Raw genomic sequence first — 24040 nt, 5'->3', positions numbered from 1 at the left:
TTTTTTGCTACACTCTTGAAATGATTTTTTTTCTGGGAGAGTCCAGCACCCATTGTGTGTAGGGGGATGGGGGTTAAGTTCTGTAAGCAGCGTGCACTACAATGAAAACTTGGAGACTATTAATGGTAGGCCAAGCCCTCCTCTGCAAAAGAGTTATAATTAAAATTAAGCAGAAAATGGAAACACTGACATCTGCTGCTAGTTTGGATGCATTTAAAATGCTTCAAAATTAAAGAGTAGAGATTAGAATGTTGAGATTCAAAACCTAAAACCTTCCCAAGCCAATCACCCATGGGGTGTGGACCAGCCACTCACAGTCAGTCAGCACAGAGAGCGGTTCCCTGGGGCATCTCTGCTGGTGCTGTACTGATGTGCCGGCAACAGAAGCCACAGCCTTGTTCACACTATGTAAGCACTGGACCACTGAGTCCTCAGCCCCCATTGAGACTCGAGTTTCTAACCTCTGATATCTTGGAGCTTTTCATATTTCTAGTTTCATAATGTCTCCTAGAAACGTGGCTGGGGCTCAGTGTGTAGCTCCATGTTACAGTGCTGGACTAACCTGCAGGAGGCCCTAGATTCTGCCCTCAGCACTGACAGGAGGGAGGAAAGGAGCTGGTAAGGACTGACCTTATTCAAAGAATCAAACACTGGTCCTCTTATGGGACTCCTAACAGTGGGAACAGGGGCTGTCTCCAACTTTTTATTGGCTTTTGGGACCCTACTCCCCATACTGGGTCGCCTTGCCCAGCCTTAATACATAGGGAGGAGCTTAGTCTTACTGTGACTTGATACGCCATGTTTTGTTGATACTCATGGGAGACCTGCCCTTTCCTAACAGAAAGGGAGGGGTGTGGGGTGGGCGGTGGGAACAGAGAGGGGAACTTGAGGGAGGGGCTGGGGGGAGAGAAGGGAAGGGAAACTAAGACTGGGGTGTAAACAAATTTATTAAACACATCCATATTTAAACTCAGCTTACATGCATTCCATCATCTTCTTTCTGTATGCTGTAGGGACTCCTGAGTGATGCACGGTATTTGAAGCATGGAGATCTATAAAATGCATGATCCCTTCCCCAAGCATTGCTCATACATCTCCCCGTATCTCCAAGTGTTCATTCATGTGTCTGTTCAAATTACACTGCTGCTTGTTATCTTCCAGGGGAGCACGTTTTAGAAAGTGTGCCCTCCCTACGATGCATCCCACTTTAACATCAATATCCCATTCGGCTGATGAAGGGTTAAGGAACAGAAGAGAAGGAGAAAGAACATGAAAAAAAATTTTTTTTCCAGTTCAGTCATTACTGTTTTTAACCTAAGATGTCTTTCAGAGTGTTTAGCTCCATGGTGATGGGAGCAGGTGGAAAATATAGAAACACTGAAAGAACAAATCCCTTCAGAATATTTTAAGGTTTCTAACGCAAAGTTTAATATGGAATTACAGAACCATGTAAGATAAAAATAGACTCATAACAGTAATTGTATGAGTTGAACAATCTTTATAATAGCTTTAAAAATGTTATATTCCTCTTATAAAAAGAAAAACAGAAAACAAAAAAGATTTTGACTTCATTTGTGAACTAAAGAAAACATCTCAATGTTTAGAAGAGTGTGTTTAAACTGTGGTGGTTGCCTTCACACTTGGTAGTGTCTGGGGACTTCTGTGGTCACAAACTGAGAGCAGGAGTGTGCCACTGGTATCTCCTGGGCAGATGCCAGGGATGGTGGTGCAAAGCACGGGGTAACTCAACAGCAAGGAAGAACTGATCCCCAGCACCCTGTAAAAGCCACAGACAATAACCACGGTGCTGAGGAACACAGGCAGGGAGATCCTGGTGACCCACTGGCTGCTGTTAGCCAAGCCAGCAAGTTCTGGGTTTAATGGGAAACCCTGTCTCAAAAAATGAGGTGGTGAGCAACAAAGGCAGATGCTTGCTGTCAACTCCTGGCTCTCAGGTGAAACAAGAGAACCCACCCACACCACATTCAAGGAAAAGAGCTGGTGATAAAAAAAGAACATTCGGGCGACCTAAGGAGTGAGCAGTAACCCCCTAACATACGAATAAACAGTATGTCTGAGGTCAAGTAAGCCATGATGCCTGAGAAAACAGGGGACCAGGATACAGGTGAAAGACAGATGGGTATCAGACTATGAGAAACCTGGAGACTTTGAAAATGGGTTTGACTTTCTGAGCAATGTGGTCTGGAAATGTAGCTCAACGGTAGAGTAGTTGCTTACCATGCCTAATGCCCTGGCTAGATCCTAGTACCATTATTAAAAAGAAAAAACAAAAACAAAAAACCCAGAGGGCCAACACAGGTGCATAGTCCTGCTACTCAGGAAGCTGAGATAGACAGACCCTCTAAGCCAAGGACTTTGAAGCCATTTGGGTAATAAAGCAAGACAAGATCCTAGCTCTAAATAGAGATTTCATCATAAGGGGATGGCTGGGTCCAGAGCCCTGTCTCAACACAGGTCCCAGTTAGATGGGAACTGGACAGGTCTGGGTATTTGTAGAGATAGAGATAGTAAGTCATACTGATGGTAAGATTGGAAGAGACTGACCGAGATTCACCTAATCTTCCTCCTGTGTGTGTGTGTCCCTCTGCCTCCGCCCCTCTCCAGGGTTTCTCTGTATATTCCTGGGTGTTCTGGAATTCACTCTGTAGCCCAGGCTGGCCTTGAACTCACAGAGATCCCCCTGCCTCTGCCTCCCAAGAGCTGGGATTAAAGATGTGCACTACAACCACCAGGCACTTAGGACTGTTTTAAAGATGTCCTGGCTGGTGGCGCACGCCTTTAATCCCAGCACTCGGGAGGCAGAGGCAGGTGGATCTTTGTGAGTTTGAGGCCAGCCTGATCTACAAAGCGAGATCCAGGAAAGGTGCAAAGCTACACAGAGAAACCCTGTCTCGGAAAGAAAAAAAAAAAGGTGAATGAAAGGCAGCTTCATAGCATTCAGCTGGAGCAACAAAGTGACAGATTCTCCCACAGGGCATTGGCTGAGCCAATCTACAGACTTCCCAGACAGCAGGGCTCACTACCAAGGAAATTCCAAGAACTAGGAGGAGACCCTGGCCCCAGACATAAGCCAAGAGCTCTTGCCCAGGAGTTAACTGAGCCTGCTGGGCACAGGAGCGGGGCACTAGGAAAGACAGATGAACTGTCAATGTGAACAAAGTCTGAGTCGGAGACTGGCAGTACTGAACACTGTGGAACTGGGGCGATGCCCCCAGCGGAGGAGGGGGAGGGCACAACAGAGCTGACATCTCTCCACAGACCCACGACTTAAAGTCACTGACTAGAGCCTTCTACAGAGCCACTACATCCTTTGGCTCTGCAGAATTCTCTAGAAAATCTGAATGTAAACTAGAATGCACATGCCAGGTGTTCTCAGCAAGTCCCCTGAGGCTCTGTGGCTCAGACCTGGAGCTCAGAGCTTCGGGAGCATGTCTGAGCTCCACAGAAGCCCAGTGCACAAATGAAGCTTACAACCTTGACTGCTGCAAACGGTCAGGTCTGTTTCCTAGTCCCAGTCTCTCTCCCCACTCTATCTAATAGTCTCCAGCAAGCATGACCTAAGCAGCCACAGTCGAAACACAACTTTCATAGCTGAAGAAAGGCAAGGTTGAAGGACACGGGTAGAGGAAACCCCTGGGTGCTGCTCGAATCCTAAATGGTCTTACAATGAAAACCCCGGAACCAGATATTGGGGTAGATGCTGAAAGATCAGAGAGACAAAGGAACAAGCCACTGCCACGTCTCACCTCACCAACTCCACAAACTTCATCCTCTGGCTGAAACCCTGACCACTAATCCGAAAGGTTCCAGCTGAAAAAGCTTTTAGCCGAAAAGCTTTAGTTCCTGTCTCCTCATGCCTTATATACCTTTCTCTGCCCAGCCGTATCACTTTCTTCTTAGTGCTGGGATTAAAGGTGTGTGACTCTCAAGTACTGGATTAAAAGTGTGTGCCACCACTGCCTGGCTCTGTTTCTCTCCTTGACTGAGTCAATCTCATAGAGTCAAGGGTGGCTTTGAACTCACAAGAGATCCAGACAGATCTCTGCCTCCTGAGTGCTAGGATTAAAGGTGTGTGCCACCACTGCCTGGCCTCTATGTTTAATCTAGTGGCTTGTTCTGTTCTCTGATCTTCAGGCAAATTTTATTAGGGTACACAATGTATCACCACCCCTGGGGTGATGGGGGTGGGGGGGTTGGGGGGAAGGACTGTCAGCTGAGAGCTCTGGCTGTTCAGCCACACAGTCACCCTTGGCGGCAATTTAACTGGGTACATTGGTTTCACAGAAAAGGACAGTCACCCCAAGTGCTTCAACAGAGGGCCCATTTAACTAGGAGATTAATACAGTGTGTCCAATGACCTTTGTGAGTCACTGAACAGAAACCTCCCAACTGGCTAATCTGTGACTGAAACTATCAGCTATCTGTGGCTGACCTATGTGTCCAGCCAATCTGGGCAGAGATGACGAGGGAATAAAAACAACATCAAAATGATCGGAGAGGTTCAGAAGCCCGCAGTGGCTGTGGGAAGAACTACCAGAGAGCTCTGGGCTGGGAAGGTGAGGAGGAGGAGGGAAGAAGGGAAGACAAGAGGGGGCAGCAGAGAAAGGAAACTGAGAATACGAAACCTCCACTGGAAAAAGACGTAGTCACAGAAAAGGGGAGGTTCCCAAGAGAAGTACGGCAGGGAAGGGACTCCACCCAGTGACCCGACCCCAGACCCACTGACCCCAGACCCATTGACGTGAGACCCTCCTGCTGTGACACGAGGGTCGGGGAGACAGTCCAGATCTTTTGCCAGCACACAAGAACACCCAGACCAAATTACCAGGAACTCTTAGGTCTAACAAAACCAAAGCATCCACAATTGTATGTAAGAAAAACCCAGAAAAACCAGCCGGGACCCAAGTGAGAAGAGCGCTGAGAGAGGCAAGGCTCGTGGGCCAACTCCGAGCGCCTGTCATGCTGCCACACGCCCTTCACGCCGTCTCTATGCTTGATATCAAACTGACGGGTCTTCTTAAGAACACTAGCATGTGAGCATCTCAGGGTAATGCCTGTGAAACACTGGCTTCCTGTTGGTGACAGCTAATGGCATGCGTTGATTGGTTGGTTTCTCTGTGTAGACCAGGCTGCCTGGAACTCGCTCTGTAGACCAGGCTGGCCTCAAACTCAGAGATCCGCCTGCCTCTGCCTCCCAAGTGCTGGGATTAAAGGCAAGCGTCATCACTGTCCAGCTGGCTAACTGCATTTTTAAGGGATAAAAACCCCACTTACACATACTGATCTTACCTGATCTGTAAATATCTTTTATAATCACCACATTCTTCACCATAAGAATAAAAATAAGTTAATTAAAAAACATTTTGTTTATCTCTCAGAGTTATTCTAATATTTGAAAATGATAAAACACTGGGGCTTGAAATGTGGACTCAAACCTTTCATACATAACTGAGTTCACAAATTATTTCTGTCTGGCAGTGCTGGGAAATGAACCCAGAACCTCTTGCCTGTTCGGTAGGGGTTCTACCACTGAGCTGCACCCTAGAGCAGGGTGCCAGGCTCTGACTTTATATTTGTGTAGCTATAGGGACATACTTAGTAAGTACTGGTGGTACACATTTTCTTGACCCAAGCAATGTGTCATCTAATTTGTCTATTATTAATGCCTAACTATTCATCTTCATTTTTATGAAACCACAACACAAATGCCTTGTGCATCTATTTACTCCATTTTCCCAAGTTTTATAATTTAAGAATCCCAAAACTAACACGTGCTGGCATCTCCTTAAAAGTGTGTCTCTGTGCTACAGTTGGGGCCACTTAACGAGAAACCCCTGACAAACACAGAACAATGGATACTGGGTAAAGAGATGGGAAGCACACAAGTCAGCTCTTCTACCGACCGAGAGGCTCAAATGTGTAAACCAAACTATCCTGGAAAGGACTACATTCTGAAATTATTGCCATAATGTCATGATTAGTATGCAGTAATAAAACATAGGACATATATGAGCAAAATTAAAAACTTTCAGTAAGCTCCATTCAGAAATATTTTGCACGGCCTGCGACCGCTCGGCAGTTAAGGACACTTTTGCTGCCACCTGGAGACTTGAGTCTGATCCCCAGAACTCACCCAGTAAAAGAAGAAAAAACAACTCCCAAAGGTTGTCTTCTAACCTACGCATGCAAAAGCTGTAGCACACCTGCTCACTTACACATGCACCTGAGTGCAAGCGCACTCAAACACACAAATATACTTACAAAAACATTTTGTGGCTAGGAGTGCTGTTGCATGTCTGTAATCCCAGCACTCAGACCTGAGGCAGGAGGACTGAGTTTTTTAAAGACACAGAGGTTACTGCCGTGGGAAGCTGGGGACTTTCACAGGCATGAAACAGTAAGCAGTGTGCTACAATCCTGGGTTAGCTACATGCCAGCTGGGTGTGGACACTGTGCCCAGCGAGCTCACCTGGAATCTACCAAGAGTGTGTGTAATTAAAACAGGGGAAATGGGGCCAGTTTCATCTCAGCATGGCACCCCTAGGGAACAGCGGGGCAGACAGAACCCTCAGCTCTCCACGGACCATCTCTATGATCAGCCCAGAGGAGACGGCCCTCCCTCCCTTCCAGAGAGGAGATCACTGTTCCTTCAAAACACTCTCTGTGCTTCACCATGAGCTTTCTGGGACAGAGATCAGATTTTGTCAACCTGTTGCTTCAGACACCAAAGTTAGACTACCTGCTCAGTAAATACCTGATCAAGAGTAAATCAATGAGGACGAAGTCACGGTAAGAGAAGTTAGACTCTAGGAACACAAGTTGAAGGCAAGCCAGCCTGGACTGCACAGGAAAGCCTGATTCAAAACCAAACAAGAAGTCGGGTGGTGGTGGCACACGCCTTTAGTCCCAGCACTGGGGAGGCAGAGGCAGGAGGATCTCTGTGAGTTCGAGGCCAACCTGGTCTACAGAGCGAGTTCCAGGACAGCCAGGATTGCTACACAGAGAAACCCTGTTTGGGTGTGTGTGTGTTGGGGGTGGAGGGATAAGTTAAGTAAGAATTTCACAGGTATGAGAAAGAAAAGATAAAAATCACTCCTTGGGGAATGCTGCAGAAGTAAAGAGGAAGAGGAGGGCGGAGCATCAGTGAGAACAACAGAAAGTGGAGAGATGAATAGCCATGCTGCTGACTTAGAAATGAGACCACACAAGTGCACGGCCTCAGGAACAGAGCCTCCGGAAATGCCACACGTAAGACTCAGCAGTGAAGCTCTGAGTGTCTTCTCTACCGTGTGTGTGTGTGTGTGTGTGTGTGTGTGTGTGTGTGTGTGTGACAGCGGCATTCTTACTATGTCTAGTTTGCAGTGTCAATAGATCGATAAAAGCAGAGGAGAATTTAAAGGTCTAAAGAGGAGGATGGAAAAAGTAAAGTTTCCATCATTTACAGACAACAGCCATGATTACAGAATTATGTCCACAACCTGATAAAATACACACACATTACAACTAGCAAATGAATCCAGAAGGTATGCAAGATCTCAGGATATAGACAAGCAGCAACTGAATACCTGGACACTAACAAGGGAAAAACGAAATCTGTAAACCTGTATTTGCAGGAACACTAAAACTTCCACTATAGCTAATAAAGCTAATGAAAGACATGCACAATCCATATTGTAATCTACAAACCAAGGCTGAGAGAACTGAAGTGGAATGGTTCACAGACAGAAGTCACAATATTACTAGACTATCTACTCTCCACAAACTGGAAGATAGGATGAAATGAAATGCCATTCAAAATCCAGCAGGCGATTATTTACAACACATACATAAGCTAAAGTTTTATATAAAATTGCAAAGTATCTGTAATACACAAAGGAGTAAAAGCAAGCACTTAACTGTTTGACTTCAAGACTGACTACAATGCCGAGGCACTCTACAGTGTACAACTTGTAATCAGACAGACAGGGAGGCCACGCAGTGACAGACACTCAACCAGGTGCCAAGATCGTCACCAACCAAGCACAACTGGAAAGGAAGCCTTTCCAACCAAAGGTGCTGGACACACGTGGGGGAGGTGGCCAATAGCTGCCTTATTTCCTGCTGACACAAAGCTAGGTGCATCATCAACCTAAACTCCTGAGGGATAAAGTTTAAAGCCTCTTGAAACAAAGAGAGGAGAATACCGTCCCAGCAGTGGGCTTGTGAGTACTTCTTGAAACTCAACTTCCTGTTCAACAGAGATATTTAAAGAACAAATAGTGAAGCTATGGCCCAGGAACAATGCTGGGCAAAGGATCACACTTGTAATGTATTTTATATGCATGCATATATGCAAAACCCCAGAAGTCAACAATAAGACAGTAACAACTTAGAATAGCAGGATTTGGAAAAGATGCTCCCCACCCCGCGCGCCACCCCCCAAAACCACACCGGCTGTGTAGAGACCCAAATAGGACACACATAAAGATGTCCCAAGTCATTAGTCCTTGGGGAAAAGCTAATCATGATCACAACGGTCTTGACTAGGGACATCAAACATTTCCCTTGCTCTGGCATACTAGCACTTTCTCACTGAGCAAAGACATTGCTTCCAAGGGCAACAGCATAACCTTTGTTAGTCCTAACTATCACACTTGATATGTTTTACTTTCTGCTGCCTAACACCACTCTGGGCAAGTGCTGTGGTGGCCTTATGAGGCAGCCCTACACTGTGATTTGCCCGAGCCGTTCACCGTATCTCGATACATACTGACCGTTCCCACCGATAGCCCACAGCACAAGCAGCAATCAGCCTGTCTCTTCCCTCAGCAAACAAGCTGCAGCTGACAGGCTGTCAGTGCTCCACACTCTGCTCTGTCGTCGTGAGCGAATGGCCAGACACAGAGAACGTCACCTCTCCAGAGCCAGCATGTTTAGAGCTCTCTGCTGGCTGCAACACGGGGTTGCTGGGGGATGCAAGGCAGAGCTTCTGATGAGGCTCTCTGCCATGGCGGGAGCACTTTCCAGACTGCTTCCAAACTAGCGATGGCATCACCCTTCAATGGGCACTCAGATGGTACCTTGAAGCAAGAGGCACCCCTTCACCCACAGGCCCTGCTGGAGTCACACGGATGGGCACAGTTCCTCTTGGCAGGCCAATCCTATCTTTCATCACTTGCTTTCTTTGGGGAAGAAATGCTTTCCCCTTTAATTCTTCCTACACATTGCGTCTCCTGTGGTCCAGATCACAATTCCTCTCGCTATAAGCATTCTTTCAGATGGGCATGCCGAAAAGCCAGTGGATCAAGTTACGTCAGCGAACAGGGACATTCTATACAAAGTCCAACCAAGTCTATCTGCAAATCCATCTACAGAGAAGTCATCTTCTCTCTGAATAGAAGTCACATAGAGACTCTGAAACAGTCTTTACAAAAGTAAGTAATTTTTCCTCTGGCCAAGAGCTTTATGGCTGGCTTTAATAAAAACTAGCTATTCCCTGGAAATGGTGGTGTCAAAACAGCTGGTTCTCAGACAGAAGACATGACCAAAGCAGAAAGGCCCCGCAGGCACAGAATAATCATGATGGTGTTCTCTCTCCTTGACGGCCTTCACTGCTTCCTATTTGTCAGCCAGGGAGCATCTTTGGGCAGGTGGTTAGCGCATGTCCTCCAAACACAGCAAATGGCCTTCTAAAGGTGAGGGGAAAGATAAGGCTCTTGCAGAAAACAACTAACAAAATCAAACATTGTGGGGGTGCTGAAAAACAGCCCAGTAGCAATCAGAAGCTCTTCACGGGCTCATCTTCCAGAGCAGAATAACCCAGCATGGCTGCATTCAGACAAAAGCTCTGAAGAGAAGACCCTAGGAAGAAGCCCAAGTCCTTGTTCTCCCTCTCATACACCCGCCCTCCCTCCTCTCCACCCCCTTACTGAAACATAGAGACCTGAGTCTGCTTTGACCTTCTGTGTAAATACCAGAAGACATGTATGCCTGCTTCTCCGACCCACAACTGCCTTGAGGGAGCCATCAGGAGGGTTGCTGACGTGACACTGTCTTCGGGCAATCTGATGTGGGGTGGTGTCTGCAGACCCCACAGCAGCAGAGATCCAAAGGGGACAGCGTAGGGGGCAAGACAGAGAGGTTCGGAGTCCGCTGCCCCCCAGCTGAACTTCACAGGATCAACTGCCTTCCAAAGACAGGAGAGCCCACTATGGAATCAAAGGATTACTCCTGAGGCAACTATTCCAACTTTGTTTCTACCTCTAGGAAGAGTCCAAGAATCTCAAAGAATGCACTAAAGGTTGCAGAACAAAGCCTTTTTGTTTTGTTTTGTTGTTTTTCAAGATAGGCCTTCTCTGTGTAGCAGCCCTGGCTGTCCTGGAACTCTTTTTGTAGACCAGGCTGACCTCTAACTCACAGAGATCTGCCTGCCTCTGACTCCCGACTGTTGGGATAAAAGGCAGGCACCACCACTGCCCAGTGTGCAGGTCAAAATCATAATTCCACTAGTTCATGGAGGACCAAACAACAAGAAAGTATGAACAGTTGTTAACAGTCCATCAGGAACTAGACAGCTCTTCATCTCATCTTTAAACTTAGAGAAAATCATTCCTTGTTCTCTAGAAAAATATAAAAACCCCAGTGGGAAATGTAAGGAAGATTCTTCCCCTCCCCAAGTTCAACTGATTTCATAGTTTCCTTGCAGAATTAACAAAAGAGGGATTCATGTGACCAGAAATTAGAATATTTTAAAGGCAGGCTTGTTTCTAGCAAGCTGGCCACTCACTCAAGACTTCTGTTAACTTAGAACCAACTATGAAGAGCAGCCAAGTGTTGACAAGTTAGCGCTGTGCAAAAGCCACCCTCAGACCCTGATCAGAAAACAGGACGGCCTGTGTGAACAAGGGCAGCCCAGACGTTGAAGAAGCAGTGGCAGGCTTTAGTTTAACAGACAGCAAACCCTTCATCTAGACTCTTTCCCGATGTTCTTCCCAGCTCGATCCGCTCTTCCTTCTCTGCGGCAGTTTAGTCTCTCTCCCATCTTCCACTGAGGAGCAGGTCCAAAGTCTTCCCCAGGGAGGACCGAGATGTCTAATCAAAAGCTCATCTCCAGTAAGAGCCTACCAATGGTGGCTGCTGTAGAGGAACAGCAACTGGAAGCTAGTGGGCGTCCAGGCAGCTGGGCAGGTCCTCTGTTTAAGACACCACCATCCTGGCTGAGAAGTTAACTGAACTGAATCTACTGAATGCTCTGCCATAAACCACCCATGCGCACAGACAAGAGCTCAGCATCCTCCACACAGCATCCCCACGGGTCACAAAGGCTCTCAGGAGGGACACCGACAGCAAAGACACAGCCACTGGCTTCTTTACCATTTATTTTGAGATAGGACTTATACAGCCAGACTGCCCTCTTCCTACCTCAGCCCCAAGTCCTGGCATTATAGGAGTAGACCACCATGCCGGGCCCAGGAACTATTTTTAAATAACATTTTAAATAGAAATTGAAAATTGCTTTCAGTAAGCACTCAAATGTGACACCACAAAAGGCAAAGTTCCTTTGGGGCAGCTTTCACTCCTTACTCAGAAAGCAGAGGACAAAGCCCTATCAGCTCTGATGACCACAATGTCTCAGGGCTAGCACCCCCCCCCCCATTGAGCTTAGACATTTTTAAGAAGCACCCCGAGAGAAAAAAGGGCTGTGGCATCCAAGCCACTTTTAGGATCTGTGAAAGATGTCAGCAAACAGATGCAGAGAAACTATCAAAACCCCACAAAGGATAAATACTTTCCAACTACAGGAGATATCTGAAATCCAGAGAGCAATAGTCCAAGTAACTGCACATGCAGCATGATGGAATGCAGTGGTTAATCAGAGTAGGTTCCTGCAGGCTCTTTATAACGTAGCTCTGTTAAGTTCTCTGAACCTGTAATTGCACATGCAGCATGAAGGAATGCAGTGGGATAATCAGAGTAGGTTCCTGCAGGCTCTTTATAATGTAGCTCTGTTAAGTTCTCTGAACCTGTTGGGACACAGCAGAAGGGAGCACAGGAGAAGAAGGCACCTCTCAGAATGGATGGGGGACAGATAAACTTCAAAATCCCAGGGGGGTGCAGACACTCAGCCCTCGACTGCTGCCACACGGCCTCTGGTGATGGACTTTCCTTCCTGTCTACATCACAGGAACAGAGCAACTTTTCCAAAGGAAGTTACCAGCCTCTCGAGTTAGCAACCTGTCCATGTGGTGATGCCTCGCCCACAGACAGACAGACAGACAGATACAGACCCACACACACAGAGAGAAATGTGCCTTAGTCAAGATCACTCCCTAAAACACTTGTAGAAACACAAGTTAAGCCCAGAAGGCTGAGCCCAGCTTCTCTCTCCTTGAGGAAACTCTCTCCCCCTGGTTCACAGGAGAGAAAACCACAACCAACAGAACCAGATGTTCGATGCCTGGAAGACACCAAGCACTTCAGACACCCAGGCTCTAGCTGCTTTTAGTCTCGGGACAGTCCCTCAATCACACTGACACTAGTACAACCGTCCCTGTGCCTGTCCCCCCCGGGACCACACTCTAAGTTCTGTGAGAACACATCACCAGTTGTTAATAATGGCCCTGTTTGACTGGTAAAATTAGAGATGGTTTCCATTTTTCTGTCTCTCTGCACTTCCCACATTTTTGCAAGCATTTATCATCTCATGCAGAAGCTATTCTAAACTCTGCCAAGAGCAGACTGTTAACTTGCTTGATGCTTTGAACAAATAAACCAGAAACTATGCTACTCTAAATGACCATCAAAATGCAAGAAACTGTATGATGGTCCACACCTGTATCCCCAGCACTCGGGAGACTCAGGCTCAGAAGTACCAGAAATGTGACACTTGCCTGGGCTACACCAGGTTACAGGACAGCCTTGGTTACACAGTAAGACTCTGTTGTAGCAGGAATCTTAAAAGGTCTTATTAATAAAAACAAACCTGAAGCCTGGTATTGGGGTTGAATGCTGGAAGATTAGAGAAGCAGAACAAGCCACAGCCACCTCACCTTGCCAATTCCTCAGCTGATCCTGTTTCCTCAGACTGGAAGCCTCTGAGTCCTCATCCAAATGGGTCTCAGCTGAACTGCTGCTCAAAAGCCTAAAAGCTTAACCAGCCTAGTTCCTCCTCCTCATGCCTTAAATACCTTTCTGCTTCAGGCCATCACTTCCTGGGATTAAAGGCTCTTGTTACCACACCTGGCTGTTTCCAGTGTGGCCCTGAACTCACAGAGATCCAGACGGATCTCTGCCTCTGGAATGCTAGGATTAAAGGTGGGCGTGCCACCATTTTCTGGCCTCTATATCTAGTGGCTGTTCTGTTCTCTGACCCCAGATAAGTTTATTAGGGTGCACAATATTTTGGGGGAACACAGTATCACCACACCCTGTCACAAAAAGCAAACAGCAGCAAAGCCATTAAAGAACTACACAGGAACAGACGGACGCTGGAGCAACCCTTTAGAACCAGACTCCACATGCAGGGGGATGGCCATGCACCGGCTGCACCGGCTGTAAATGGAGCCACAGCACAGTACTACAGTGAGCTCAGACATTCAGACAAAACAGAGGCAGGGCAACGTCACACACTTTTCTTCGGAGGGCTTTCCAGACTACACAAAGGCCCCCAACTCCACGCACCAAGCTATCTTAATTTCTAAAATGGGGAGGGGGAGTCAGAGAGTGGTAAGCCCTTCTGGGGATTACTGTTAATTCAGAAAAACTGGGGAGGCACTTGCTTCTGGAGGAGCTCGGACATCATCAATTACAACCTCCCATGCATGCCTTTCTACCCACAAACTTCAGAATTGAGGCTGATCCTTCCGCTCACTGTACTCACCAGCAAGAGACATTCACCGCCACAGGAGAAGTAATTGACTAACTCAGAAAGTATCAAGTGATGTTACATGACCACTGATGGTAAGTACTGCATTCCAGTTGCTGGATGACCTGCTGGCAGTGACCCAGTCACTGGCACATGTAAACTAGGGGCCGTGAGGCTGTGACTGGCTTGTGGAGCTACAGAATGGCCTCTTGGCTCCTAATTACAGAAAGAGTAACTTAGAGGTTAACTAGGCACTAAACAAGTCTGCAGGAGAAACAGGCCAGGTTCTTAGTGAACAGGCTCTCTTTCTAACACAGCCTAAAGCCCTAATCCAAAGGCCTTTGGGATTTCTGTGGGAAAACAGATCTCAACTAATAACACATTGTATCAAGAGTATTGACTAGCAAAAAACAGTTACTAACCAGTTTCTTAGAAACTCACTCTAAAATCTTTTAAATACAACAGATTTATTAATAACTTTAGAATTTAGACATCTGATTTTCTTTTTTTTTTTTTTTTTTTTTTTTTTTTTTTTTGGTTTTTCGAGACAGGGTTTCTCTGCGTAGCTTTGCGCCTTTCCTGGAGCTCACTTGGTAGCCCAGGCTGGCCTCGAACTCACAGAGATCCGCCTGGCTCTGCCTCCCGAGTGCTGGGATTAAAGGCGTGCGCCACCACCGCCCGGCTAGACATCTGATTTTCAGCAACTCCAAAATAAATGAGACAAAGTCTAACAAACAGCCCGCCCTGACTAACAAAGATAACCAACCCAACTCACGTGTGCTCAAGATAGCCGCAACCCAACTCACGTGTGCTCAAGATAGCCGCAGACCAAGCATCAGATAGGCTTACACAGCAAATCACAGGGCAAGCCAGGCATTCCTCTACTTCCTGCCAAAACACACATTCCTCTCCAGACACCCACCCACATATATTACAGGAGGCAAGTAAAAATGCATCCACGCCAGAGTCAATCACATTACAGGTGAGTGGGGTCTTTTTGCTACAGACGGATATGCCTGCTTGCGATTGGACAGATAAGGAGGGCTTGGAAAAACACAACCTCAAAGAAACCCGTAGAAAATAGCCAATTAAGAGACTCTCTGTTTAAGGAGAACCTTTATCTGCCTCATTCCTGAGTGTCTTACAAATGTCTTCAACTTTCAATGATTATTTTAAATTTGATCTAAAAGAAATTAAAATGTGAAGAAAACATTTTACCTTTTTAATATATAAATGGAAATATATCAACATTATTATTGGGAAAATAAAGATGTATCTTTATGTAATGAACACAAAATACGATTTCCACCCACTTTGTTTGCTCTAAGTCTCCTGAGCCCTCACTCCAAGAAAGGAACAACCACAAGCTTCCCTTCTAACTAGGAAAGCCATGGGGTTGGGGATCAGAAGGAGCACCAGACACAGCATGGCCAGGTGTGCTGCAGCTCGGGGGCCTGTGAGATGAGGCCACAAGTCAGTCATGACGGCTCCCTTCCAGAGGCAAGAGCGGGACACTGAATACAGCGGGGAGGCCACCAACAGTTCCCACCTTCCTCACCTAGGAAAGGTGCAAAGACTGGTCAACCTTCTAGAACAGACCTGGGAACCCAAACCACACTCTGGATGCTCTGTGTCTATTTAGATGGTTCATGCATTACTTTCCCAGACTGACGGGGCTATGGCCAAGGTGTTGCAGAGGGCAGGGCCTAATTACAGATCTGAGTCCCTGTAGAGGCTCCTCATCCCACTGTCCATGCCTGGGAGGCAGAGGCAGGCAGATCTCTGTGAGTTCAAGGCCAGCCTGGTCTACAGATGGAGTTCCAGGACAAGCACCAAAACTACACAGAGAAACCCTGTTTCTTTTTTTCGGGGGGAGGGGGGGATTTCAAGTCAACAAGTCCATCCATGGGTTAAAAAGAAAACAGAAGACACAATTTTACAGGAAACAGTAGTATTGGTGAGCTGAATTGCCTTTAATAAAGATTTCAGTGGGTTTTCCTTAAATACCAAACAGCACCAAAGTCATTTAAACAAGGAAATAGCCACAAGGCTTATTACAGGCTTAGGACTTAAATACCTTGGATCAAATATCCAAAACAACACCTTTATTTTGTGTGTGTGTGTGTGTGTGTGTGTGTGTGTGTGTGTGTGTGTGTGTGTATTTGTTTGAGAAAGAGTCTTACTAGATAGTCCTAGCTGATCTGGAACTCATGGAAAACAGGCTGGCTTCAAAATCAGAGATCCAACTGCCTCTGCCTCCCGAGGGCTGGGAATAAAAGTGTGCTCAACCATGCCCTGCCTACGATATACTGAACATTTTATGTTGCCACCAAATGCTTAAGATTTAGTGCACTTTCTTACAAGCTTCATGGATTGAGTATTTCCATTTTGTACAGCAAAAATCTAACACAGGCAACCTTATCTCTCAGAAACAGTATCTCATTATGTAGCTAGAGGATGTGGCATTGAGAATGGGATTCTCCTGCCTCAGCCTGTAGAATGCTGGGATTGCTGGTGTGTCACCCCACATGTGGCTGAAAAAGCAACTTTTAAATGTAAGATTCTGGGTCTGGGGTTGGGAGATGCTCAGTGGGTGAATTGTTTGCTGTGTCCACATGGAGGTCCCTGTTCAGATCCCAAGAACTCATTTAAAACCTGGCATGGTGGAAATGTGAGGACCCTAGGGGCTGCTAGATCAGTAAGTATAACTGAAATGTGAAATGGTAAGTTCCAGATTCAGTAAAAGACTCTAGCTCAAAACGTAATATGGGGCCAGGCATGGGAGCACACGTCTTTAATCCTAGCACTCAAAAGGCAGAGACAGGCAACTTTCTGAGTTCAAGGGCAGCCTGGTCTACATAGAGTGTTCCAGGACACCCAAATCTACATAATAGAGACCCTGTCCCACCCACCCCCCCAACTCCCCACAAAGAAAGGTGGAAAGTATAGAGGATATCAACATTAATCAATCTCTCAGCTCCACACATGCATGTATGTATGAATAGGCATGTATAGGCCAGTACATAGATAGACAGACAGACAGACACACACACACACACACACACACACACAAAATGATTCTGTGTCCATGGTGATAGTGAAGGGTAGGTAGTTAGAAAAAAATTTTTTTGAAAAAACCATTCTATTACTAACAACAAAATATGTATGAAAAACAAAGTCCTAAAATTTAATTTCAATAAAAGACATTGATTTTCTCCCTGCACAGATAAAAGTATGGAGGGGGAAAATGTTACTTTGCTTTTTAGCAAAGGCTAAACATTTAAATAAAATGACCCCATGGAATAACAGGAATCTGCTTTTTATTGTCCAAAGTCTTTCTGTGACACTCTATTGGTAGAATGACCATGATTTCTGAATGAAGGAACAGACAACTGGATTGTTCCTATTCCTGAATGCAACATTCCAAACAGGAGTGTGCCAGAAATCATCCAACAGCACGAGAAGCTTTTTACAATACTTGTATAATACACACACATCAAATGACCTACATTTTGTCAAGAATGCAAAGACCCAGTGGCTAAGGAGATGGCTTGAGGGTTGAGAGCTCTTGCTCTTGGCAGCTCTTGTAAAGGACCGGGGCTTGGTTCCCAGCATCCAATGGTGGCTCACAATTGGCTGTAACTCTAGTTCCAAGGAATTTGATACTCCCTTCTGGCCTCTGTGGGCACCAGGCACACATGTGGACAGACAGACATGCTGGGAAACACTCTTACACACAAAACAATAACAACAAAACAAAACCAACACTGAAAGAGTGATACAGGACTTCTAAGACCCAGCACTGGGTCACCAAGGCAACAAGGACAACGAGGATGGTGAGGAGGCTCCCAATGACACAGGAGCTGTTCTAGAAGATGGCTGCAGTCGGCCTGGAGAAGTCTCTTCTACAACCACTGCCCCAATAACAGCAGTAGGAAGACAAAGCAGTCAGTCTAGAAGGCCCGGAAGGAAGCTGTGCAGACCAACAGCTACTGGTGCAGTGAGAGAAACGCTCAGATGAAGCTTGCCAAAAAGCCTGTGCCCCGAACAGACTACTGAAGGGAGCGGGCTCCTGGGTAACAGGTGACCCTGTGAGATTTCAAGCCTGCACAGGATGAGAGCAGGACAGAAAGTGAGCTGAGCAGCAGACCAGGAAGCTGAAGGAAGAGCTCTGGAGGGTAAGCAAGATAAAAGCTGTCACTGCATGGATTCAGACCCATTGACCAACAGAAGGCTAAAGCATGTTATAATACACGTGACCGGGATGCTTACTAACACACCTTTGAAAGTGTCTGTGGTGGCTTCACAGAAAATGTCCCCAAGAGGAGTGGCACTAATAGGAAGTGTGGCTTTGTTGAAGTGAGTGTGGCCTTTTTGGAGGAAGTGTGTCACTGTGGAGCCTGGCTCTGAGGTCTCACATATGCTCAAGCCACACCCAGTGTCTCAATTCACTTCCTGTTGTCCTCAAATCAAGATGTAGCTTCTTCTCCACTCTCAGCTCCTGCTCCAGCGCCATGTCTGCCTGCACGCCACCATGTCCCACCATGATGATAATGGACTAAATCTTTGAAGCTGTAAGCCACCCCAATTAAATATTTTCCTTTATAAGAGTTGCCATGGTCATGGTGTCTCTTCACAGCAACAGACACCCTAAGACAGTGTCTATGACAGAAACCACAGCCTTACATTGACTTTGCATCTCTTCTAAACTTCCTGTGATTTTACAGTCAATGCATGGCAACTGCATTTTTTGTAAGTTAGAAAGCACACCAGTCACGCCTGGTGGGGCACAGCTGCAATCCCAGTGGAAGGTGGAGACAGCGATACCAGTGTTCAAGGCCAGCCTCAACTACATAACAAGGTCAAAGCCAGCCTCAGATACACAAGACTTATCTCAACAGAAAGCAAAAGCATATAAAATGCATGTGATACACATGTGGTAAAAGTACAAATACATGAGAATAAAAGGAGTAAAAGCAGAATAATGGTTCCCTAGGGGCAGAGAAAGAGAGTATGCTTTTTAACTGCTTGATATGATTGCCAAAATTCTCATGTGCTCTGGAGGGATGAATCTGTTATTATTATCTTCCTCACACTACTTTTATATGTGAAGCAAATATAATTTTTGAAGAACAAAAACAAATGTTAAAAACATGAGCATACTTTGTTCTGGGAAAACAGAACAGGTCCATACTGCCTCCAGCCATGTTTTTCAAGAACATGGCTCATGCCTGTGGCCTAAGACCCTTTCTAGCATCCATGGCCAGCTGAATAAGAGGCAAAAGCTTCTGGGTGAACATGAAAAAGAGAAGGACTCTGAAAACGCTGTCCTTATCGTCCCATTATTTAATATGAACTCACTATAGCTAACGCCTGCTGAGAGTGAAGAGGATGCCAGTCAGCACCAACACTGTGCCAGTTTAATTTAATGGTATTGCTGTGCCTTGCTTTGCAATTACTCCCACATTCCCCAGGGGAAACTAATGGATTACTAAAAATAAAATGGGGATTAAGTGAATCATTCGGATGTTTTGGCTTCCAACTCAAACTGGCTTTAACACAAAGGAAATGGATTGGCTCAAATACTGGATGTCCCAAGAAGGGACAGGCTCCAGAGCTGGTTGCCCTGGATTCTGGATTCTGGACTCTGTCTTCCACCCTGTGTGGCTTTCTTGCTCAGTGTGGGAGCCAGCAGTCTGAAGCCACTAGACCTCACACCAGCACACAGTGACATCCAGAGAAAGGCACAAGTTTCCCTGAGTTCTGTCCTAAGTATGAGAAGACTTTTGCCAGAAGCTCGAGGCATGCCTGCTGAAGGGTCTCACAAGCTAGGACAGGAGTGGAGGGGTGCCCCTGAGACCATCTTCCTGGCTAGGCATTGCCCGAGAGTGGACGATGGAGCCAGAGTCAGTGAACCAGTTGTGGACAGGCAGCATAGGACTTCAGCTCACCAGAGCCTACCTTCCAACTGCAGTCAATTCTCAGACTCCTAACACAGGGAATAGATGGCATGTGGGAGATGGTGCAGCCCTAATGCCCATTCTGCTGGCCACTACAGCAAGTAGTCCAGACAAATAATGTGTGTACAGGAACATGAAAGAAATGACTATCATGATTTATTTGTATATAAAGCTAAAAAGTCAAACCCCTGTGGTGGTATTCTAATTGTATTGAAATGTGATTTTAATTGTATGTTAATAAAGTTGCCCAGGGGTCAGAGCTATTAGAGCCATAGACAGAGTATGGCGGTGGTGGCACACGCCTTTAATCCCATAGATCTCTGTGTGTTCAGGGATACAGCCAGCATTGGAGACATACGCCTTTAAGACCTGGAGGGCTGTACATACAGACAGTGAGGAGGCAGTCACGTGTTTGGGTTTACAACCAATGAGAAGGCAGAACAAAAGACTATGAAACGACTTACACACAGGGAAGTAGCTCTCTTTCAGGAAGCTAGGAACACGCAGGAGGAAGGGTGAAATTTTACCTCTGAGCTCTGACCTCTCGGCTTTCTCTTTTACATTGGTTCTGTGTTTCTTATTTAATAAGATGGTTGGTTACATCTACAAACCCCAGAAGATCAAGTGAACTGACCCTTTGACAAGGGGGAACTAAGTGTTTTCCTTGCTTTTATATTTCTCTCTCTGCAATCAGAAACTCAAAACATACAGCCGCGGCGTAACTAAAGTGATGGTCCACTTGACTGTATGCATCTAGGAGTTCTATCCCCAGGAATTCAAACACAGGAGCCAACACTCTGCAATAAAGGATGGCATGGTTACTTACTGTATTCTGGTGCCATGGTCGCAGACTTAGGACAGCAACATCCACACGAACGACGTATACATAACCTGCAAACAGAGAAGAGAAGCTTTGTAAGAGCACAAGAAATGTCACTAAGACCACAATGTTCACAATCTTGACAAAGGACTTCTCTTTCAAGTGGACAGGCTAGCTAGCCTTCCTGGAGGAAGCAGCATTAATTAGCTTAGATCAGAGGTGTCTACAATATTACAGCATTATAAATATTTCTAAGACCATCTGTGTCAACTGTAAATCGAACTTTTGCTTTGTTTTGGGGGTGGGGGGGCAGGGTCTCTCTACATTATCCTGGCTATTCTGGAACTCACTATGTAGTCCAGGATGGCCTTGAACTCAGAGACATCCTCCTCTGCCTCTGGAGTGCTGGGGTCAAAGGTGTGTGCTACTACACCCAGCCTTGGGCTTTCATTTTTGTTTTTAACTTTAATTTTATTTATGTACATGTGTCTATGTTAAGTACACGTGCTTGTGGGTGCCTATGAAGGCCAGAAAGGGGCACTGGATCCCCTGGAGCTGGAGTTACAGGAGGTTGTGAGCTGATGTGGGTGCTGGGAACAGAATGAGTCTCTGTAGGGCAGCAAGGGCTCCTAACTGCTGAGCTGTTCTCCTGCTCCAGATCCAAATTTCCAAAGACAAAACAAGCAACACATTTCAACTGAGTAATATATCTCTGGATTTCTAAACAAAAATGGAAAAATATTAAATGGACCTCAAACATTATGTAATTTTAAAGAAAACACTAAGAAGATAAGCATGTTAGCTTGACCTCTACAACACTCAACCTATTCCTGAGATAGCATAAAGTTGTGTAAATCAGCTTCGATTTCTCAATCTCTAAACTCAAGGATCTGGGGAAATAGTCCTGAGCAGAAAAAATGCACACATCTCCTTCAACCAAGACTCTTGGACTCTAGAATGGCTTTTTATAGCCACAAATGAAATATAAAAGTGCCATCCTTGCCCAGCCTGGGAATCTGGTAACAGTACAGCGGGTGCCCGCCTTGGAGGCAGTAATTTGGGAGGTTGAGGAGTTTGAGGCCAGCATAGATAACATTGCAACACACACAGGAAACATTAATGAAATCAAAACACAATAGAAAATCACACTCTCAATTAAAAGGGCCTTGTGATAGCTTTAATGTGAACTTTCCAGAACCTAGGATTACCTGAAAAGAAAGTTTGAATTGCGCCACTGTTTAGAAGAGACTGGCTTGTGGGCATGTCTGTGGGCATGTCGTGCCTTAACTGTAAACTGATAATGGAACACAGCCCACTGTAGGTGACACCATCCCTGCGCAGAGAGCTCTAAACTATAGGACAAGAAAAGGCTAGAGGAGAGGAGAAGCAGGGAGACCGGGTGCATTCACTTCTCTCTGCTCTTGAGTGTGGTGCAGTGTGGTGAGGTGTGGTGCAGTGTGGTGAGGTGAGGTGTGATGCAGTGTGGTGAGGTGTGGTGTGGTGCGGTGAGGTGAGGTGAGGTGTGGTGAGGTGAGGTGGGGTGTGGTGAGGTGTGGTGAGGTATGGTGCAGTGTGGTGAGGTGAGGGGTGTGGTGAGGTGTGGTGCAGTGTGGTGAGGTGTGGTGAGGTGAGGGGTGTGGTGAGGTGTGGTGCAGTGTGGTGAGGTGTGGTGAGGTGAGGGGTGTGGTGAGGTGTGGTGCAGTGTGGTGAGGTGTGGTGAGGTGAGATGCAGTGTGGTGAGGTGTGGTGCAGTGTGGTGAGGTGTGGTGAGTTGTGGTGCAGTGTGGTGCAGTGTGGTGAGGTGTGGTGCAGTGTGGTGAGGTGTGGTGCAGTGTGGTGAGGTGTGGTGCAGTGTGGTGAGGTGTGGTGAAGTGAGGTGTGGTGAGGTGTGGTGCAGTGCGAGTGAGGTGTGGTGCAGTGTGGTGAGGTGTGGTGCAGTGCAGTGCAGTGCTGTGCCGTGTGGTCATGCCATGTGGTGTGTCTTGTTGCATTATTAATGGTTTGTTAAAAAAAATAAAAAGTTTGCAGAATTGTGAAAGGGAAACTGGAAGCCCCAAATAGAAGATGACATCTGCACCAACATACCTATGCACCACCAAAGAACTCATTCCAAATGCATGAAGAATTGTCATAAGTAAGACAGACAATACAAAGACAGGCCACCAGACAGAATCTCAAATGGCCAGGATCCATCTGGAAACACACCCCAGCTTCACCCATCGCTATGGGAACACAAGGAAAACTGCAATGGTATTCCACCACAAGGTATAGGTAACTGGTCATAATGGCTAAAACATGAAACTCAGACCATATTATGTATGAGATGAAATTCCCAGAAAAACAAAGCCACACCCGTGGTAAGGATTCCACAAGGCTGGCTGACTAATTGGAAACTCTGGAGAGCTGGGGTGTTACAGACACAGGGCTAAATTACTTTGGGCTGTCTTTAATCTCTCTCCTTAATGGCCACCTGCTGCCCACCTCTGCCTGACCCTCCATCTGACTAGCAGGGGAAACCTTCCAGACTGTATCAAGCCCCAAACCAAGAACGTCCTCAGACAGCACCCGAGCCTTACAGGGGAGACTCCCTCTTCTGTAACCCCCACACCTGAGTTCTCACCAACGCATCTGAAACGTGCCTCGATGCAGCGCTTTCTTTTGATCTGAAACACTCCATGAAACTGTCACCACACTGGAGCAGGTGTCCTGGGCCACTTGAACCTCTGTTCCTAAGCCATACTCATTATTCTTTGGCTCAAGAATAAACTACCCCTCCCTCCCCTTGAGGTGACAGCTAGGTTTGCATCAGCAGACATCTTAGAATGTGAACAACTTAATTCTCATGACTGCGGGCATGTGAAAATTAGAAACCTGTGTTAGGTCTAACAACGCAGACGACAATAGACATCGCCCTGAGCAGTTCTCTGCAAGCAATGCACACACAGGAGTCCCCAAGAAACTCTAGAAACAGTCAAAGAAACAGTAATACTGATGGGCAGACCCTGGTGAGAAACCACGGAACAGACACACAGTGGAGCAGTACACGGGAGGAAATCCATCAGCTGACTCTGTAAACGCCCAGACAGTGTGTTATGATTTGCTGGCCATAAGGTCCCTGTCCTGTCTTTCTATCTAGCCCTCCTTTGAAGTACAAAAGCAGCCATAGACCATGAGTTTGTCTATCCCAGTAAAATCTTATTTACAAAAACCGACAGCCAATCTATACATTACAGTCTTGTCTGCTACAGTACAGAATGGGAGGGGGTGGACCAGAGCAGTAATGCTGATGAATATCATGTCTCCCAACCGGGTTCACACAGGAACGCAGACTCAGGGGAATACTACACGATCCTATCTATGTTCAGAACAGGTAAGCTGAAGCAGGGAGCTAACACA

General features: G+C 46.3%; 1 protein-coding gene across 18 annotated transcripts in view; it reads right to left on the bottom strand.

Annotated features, from left to right (window-relative positions):
* The window catches only part of Sipa1l1 (signal induced proliferation associated 1 like 1), a 309410-nt gene that overhangs the window by 134000 nt on the left and 151370 nt on the right, over nt 1-24040 (bottom strand). For all 18 annotated transcript variants that reach the window (XM_076550988.1, XM_006973074.4, XM_076550983.1 and 15 more), the window contains one exon: nt 20651-20715. The gene's annotated coding sequence lies outside the window, so the exon portion shown is untranslated. The remainder of the gene's footprint in view (nt 1-20650; nt 20716-24040) is intronic.

Source organism: Peromyscus maniculatus, chromosome 14, assembly GCF_049852395.1.
Source record: "Peromyscus maniculatus bairdii isolate BWxNUB_F1_BW_parent chromosome 14, HU_Pman_BW_mat_3.1, whole genome shotgun sequence".
In the NCBI taxonomy this organism is placed as follows: Eukaryota; Metazoa; Chordata; class Mammalia; order Rodentia; family Cricetidae; genus Peromyscus; species Peromyscus maniculatus.
Note: the sequence above shows the minus strand (reverse complement) of the source record. Positions and strands in the feature narration are given on the sequence as shown.